The sequence below is a fragment of the Carlito syrichta genome, unplaced genomic scaffold, assembly GCF_000164805.1.
Source record: "Carlito syrichta isolate Samal-C Ts95f unplaced genomic scaffold, Tarsius_syrichta-2.0.1 Scaffold134519, whole genome shotgun sequence".
Taxonomy (NCBI): domain Eukaryota; kingdom Metazoa; phylum Chordata; class Mammalia; order Primates; family Tarsiidae; genus Carlito; species Carlito syrichta.
Window position 1 is genome coordinate 36,556 of NW_007078615.1, and position 5,319 is coordinate 41,874.

The 5,319-nt window shown below is 41.0% G+C and overlaps 1 pseudogene; it reads left to right on the forward strand.

Annotated features, from left to right (window-relative positions):
• The first annotated feature begins 318 nt into the window (after window positions 1–318).
• Window positions 319–1,847, forward strand: LOC103250790 (annotated as a pseudogene).
• The last annotated feature ends 3,472 nt before the right edge of the window (window positions 1,848–5,319 follow it).

The window sequence follows — 5,319 nt, forward strand, 5'->3', positions numbered from 1 at the left end:
TGGAAAGAATTTTTTAAATCCATTGAATTTACCACCCTCATAATATATTTTTTTATAAATAGCACACCACTAAAGTTTGCAGAAACAAACAAACAAAAACAACTGTGAAACTAGAGGCTGAAAGAAGTGTACATAATAGTACGGTACTTTAGTCGATACAATACTTTTCTTCCCATGGAGACATACATTGACAATTCTGGGCAGGAGGGCCTCCCCGGGGACTCGTCGCTCTGGGCCCCGCGGCAGCCACCCCAGCCGCTGCCCCGTGGCATGGCCTCGCTCTTCTGGCTAAGAGCGCTCCATGGTGCGGGTGACAAGATGTGGCACCTTCCGGGACTGCTGGGCCGAGCTCTTCCCCGTCTGCTGGGACCTGGCATCCGGGGAGTGACCCCCGAGAACACCAGCCCAGAAGGCCCTCAGGCTACCAGCTTCACCCTGCTGGTCCCTGTGCCCAACCCTGACAGGCCAGGTACCCATGGCCCAGGCAGGAGCAGAGGTCCAAATTCCCATGAACGGAAGGATGCCTTCCAATGGGTGCCTACCTGTGTCTCCCGGAACAACCTGTGGGATGCCATATCATGGGGCACTTTGGCCGTGCTGGTCCTGCAGATGGCATGGTAGATCCACTTCCAGGCGTCGCTGCCAGCAGGACCTCGGCAAGTGGAACGCGGCTCCTGGCACAGGCCTGGATTTTCCTCTCATCTCCCCTGTGGCACCCATGCTCCTCACTGCGGCAACATATTCTCCCCAGCCCTGATGGCCCGCCTTCCAGGTGCACTGGCCTCAGGGAACCCAGGCTGGGCCAGGAAGAACCCTCAACTTGGCCTAGGAGCGACTCCTCATGTAACTCTGTGACAGCAGCCAGTTCTCAGGACTCCTCTGAGGAAGGTCCCAGTGATTTTGGCTTCCTGCATGCCAGCAGTAGCTTCAAGTTCAAGGCAAAACCGGCCTGCCCTCAGCCCACAGGTGAAAAGAAGGAACAAGAGAAATTCAAAGATCTTTCCTTCGAGGAGGCTGTGACTTCCCTTCAGCATCTCTTCCAGCTCAGTGTCTCCATTGCTTTCAACTTTCAGGGGACAGAGAACATGAAGAGTGGAGACTTCATGGCTGCCTTTCCTTATTTCCAGAAAGCTGCAGACCGTGGCTACAGCAAAGCACAGTATAGCACGGGCCTGTATCATGGGCATGGCAGAGGCACCCCCAGGGACTTTGGCGAGGCAGTCCTTTATTACCACCTGGCCACCAGCCAGGGCCACAGGCTGGCTCAGTACCGCTATACCAGGTGCCTGCTGCAAGATTCAGCCTCCTTGAGGGACCCTGAGCGTCAGAAGGCAGTGTCAATGTTGAAGCAGGCTGCAGAGGCCCAAGCCTTCCTCGGGGTCATTTTCACCAAGGAGCCATACCTGGACGAGCAGAGAGCTGTGAAATACCTTTGGCTTGCAGCCAACATTGGGGATTTACAGAGCAGGTACCACTTGGGAATTTACTATGAGAAGGGTCTTGGTGTGCAGAGGAATCTGGGAGAGGCTCTGAGACCAGCAGTCGGCAAATCTGGGAAATGAGCCTGCCTAGGAGAGGCCGAGGACCCTCTTTTCGGTGAAGGCAGCAGCCCGGGGGCCCAGCGACTTGGCAGTCACAGGTCTGAAGTCTTTCTCCAGCCCCTCCCTCTGCAGCCTGAACCCCTGCTGGCAGGAACCTCACACCTCCCACATGCCTCCAGCACATAGAACCTTGGCCTCCTCTGCAGAAGTGGGCACCTTGGGGCCAGTCCCAGAGCCCCCAGCAGGACTGTCCTCCCACACCCTCACCCCTTGGAAAGGAGTCTCGTGAGACTGGGTATTGGGTAAGGGAGGAGTTTCTTGCCTAAGTGCCTGGATGTGTCTGCTTGACTATTCAGACCTTCTCGCTTCAGCCCTAAAGATGGAACCCATGGGTTCGTAGAAGACTATCTCAACTCGAACCCGAAAGAGGCTGGTTATCTACCCATCTGTCCCAAGAGCTTACACACCTGCCCTAGCACAGTAAAGAAGAAGAAAGTATGAAGACCCAGGTTCTGACTCAGCCACTTGCCAGGCCATTTCACTTTGTAGCAGCGACCTGACTCGCTATATTGTGTCCTCAGTAACAATTGATCAAAGGCAATGGTATCTACTCTCCCACCTTACAGGATGGACACAAGGGTATTTCACTGTGGAAAAGACTTTGATGCTCACTTGGTCCGGGAGGCAGAGATACCCAGGGTTGCATGGCTTTATGAGTCACAGGACAGGATGGGGACCTGCCTCCGGGCCAGGGTTCTTTTCCAGCAATTCACACAGTGGTTCCATATGAAGGAGTGCATGGAGATTGAGCACCGGGAGTCTTAGAGTCGGCGTGTAGATCTCAAGGTCCTCATTTGGGAAGGGTGTGCCAGAAATGTCTGAGTGTCTAATAAAACAAATGCTGGCTTATTAAAAAAAAAAAATTCTGAAATTAATATACATATATGGTATAATGAAACATTTTAAGAAATTGATGGTAGTTGTGAAAGCCAGATGTTGGAGTGAGAGTTTACAGATGAGTACTGAGAGGATACAAAGATGATCCACATTTAATGGATGAAAATTAGGTACAACAGCATGAACTCATATTTAGGTTAATATATATAGATAGTTAATAAAGAAATATCTATAGATGTGTATATATACATGTAATAGCCAAATCACGTGCACATTCTTTCTCTGTCAGCTGAGAGAGGCTAGAAGCAATGATACCCCTGTAGCCATCAACATACCTAGCACCTGGATTTTGGTTTTTAAATCGATTCTCTATTTTTTGTGTTGGAATCATAGTTCCTTGGAGAACTGTCTGATTCAAGAAGCAGGGAATACACAAGATGAGCCCATAGCAGCTTTCAGCGTCAGAAAATAAGGAAGTGTTCAAAAAAAATCATCATAATGATATAATTATGTCAAAATATTTCAGAAGCCACTGAAAGAGTTCCCAATTCCAAAGTTAGTACGATTTGAGCAACAAAATTGTAACAGACTATAACCCAATATATAAAATATATAAAATGAAAATCGATGTGTCTGTAATCTTATAAATACATTAATAAATAAATAAAGTAGAGAAAACAGACAAATATCTCATGCAGAAAAATTTCAAAGAATTTATGTAGCTACTGCACCTACATAAATTATTGAGATGGAGCATAATTTCATTCCTTAAATGTAGACTGCACATAGTAACTTTTCTTCCAAAGGGTACTATTTCATGGTAAGAGAGAGAGAGAGAAAAGAGTAATTTCACAGTGGAGAAACCTGACAAAAATGTGTCAAGTTGGGTGATCAAGGTTAGTATCAACAGTGATGAATCATTCATGCAATTATAATGGAACTTTATATTTTGTATTCCCTCCCAGAAACAAATTACCCCATTCTTATCATGAAAAAATTGTCAGACAAGTCCCAATTGATGAATATTATACAATACATCCAACCAGTAATTCTCAAATCTGTCCAGTTCATCAAAAACAAGAGAAATCTGAGAGACCATCATAACCAAGGACAGCCTAAGGAAATAAGACTAATAAATGCAACATGACATCCTGAATGAGTTCTTAGGATAGAAAAAGTACTTTAGTTAAAAACTGAGGAAATATGAATAAAGTATAGACTTTAGTTAATAATATTACATCAATCTTGACTTGTAGCAAAATATTGTACTGATGCAAAAAGTTAATTGTAGATGGAACTTGGTATGCTACATTTAATTGTAGATGGAACTTGGTATGCTACATAATTTGCATACTATCTTCATAATAATTTCATAAACCTAAAACTCTTCTAATAATTTAGTAAAACTAAAATGGTTCTAAAATAAAATAAAATATTCTAGAATAAAGAGAAAAATACTAGATAAATAATTTTTTAAAAGATTTTAAAATTAGATATACTAAATTTAAAAAGAGAAAATTCAAGTAAATAAAGTCAGAAACAAAAAAAAATCCCATCAAACTGATACCAAAAAGAAATACAATGATCAGTAGTGACTTTTATGGTTAACTACATGCTAAATAAAATAAAAATTAAAAATCTAGAGAAAATTGATCAATTCCTGGAAACATACAAACCTACCAGGATTCTGCCAGAGGGAAAAAAAAAAGTAGAAAATCTGGAAAGACCAATAACAAATAATAAAATTGAATTCGTAATAAAGATTATCTCAAGAAAGAAAAATCCAGGACCAGATGACTTTACTACTGAATATTACCAAATATTTAAGGGAGTGATATCAATTGTACTCAATCTATTTCAAAAAATTTAAAAAGAGAATACTCTTGCTATCCAATCCAGAATTGCCTTGATACCAAAGTCAGACAAGTACACAACAACAATAAAAACTGCAGGCAACATTTCTGATAAACATAGACACAAGAATCATCAAGAAAATACCAACACAGATAACCCAATGGCACATCAAAAAGATAATACATTATGATCAACTGGGATTTATCCCAGGGATGCAAGGATAGTTCAACATATACAAATCAATACATGTGCCATGATACATCAGTAAAAGAAACGACAAAAAATACATGAACCAACAATAGATGCAGGAGAAGAAATCTGACAAGTAAACATCCCTTTGTAATAAAAACTCTCAACCAATTAGACATAGACAAAACATTCCTCAACACAATAAAGGTCATGGATGACAAACTCATGGTTAACATCATGATAAATTAGGAAAAGCAGAAAGTATTTTCTTTATTATCTGGAACAAAACAAGCACGCCTATTTTTACCATTATATGCAATATAGTACTAGAAGTTCCAGTGAGGATAATCAGGAAAAAAAGAAAGAAGAAGAAATGAAGTGCACCCAAGTGTATTTAATAATAATAAATTAGTAGACTTTCACTATTAATTATTCATTAGCAACAGATTTATACCACAATAATGAAATAGCTGACAGAGAAGTTAAAAAGTTCCCCTTTACCTAAACTACAATAAATACCTAAACATATAAACAAACAAATAAAGCAAATAAGCAAATAAATAAAATAACCAGGAGTAAATTTATCCAAGAAGTGAAATAGCTCTACAATGCAAAGGACAAAACACTGATGAAATAATTTTTAAAGGTCACAAAAATATAGAAAGACATTAGACATTTATGAATTGAAATAATTAATGTTGCTAAAATGATCATATTACCCAAAGCAATATAGGTATTCAACGCAATACCCATCCAATAACAATGATACTCTTCACAGAAATGGGAAACGCAATTCTAAAATTGATATAAATCAGAAGAGATCTTGAATAGCCAAAAC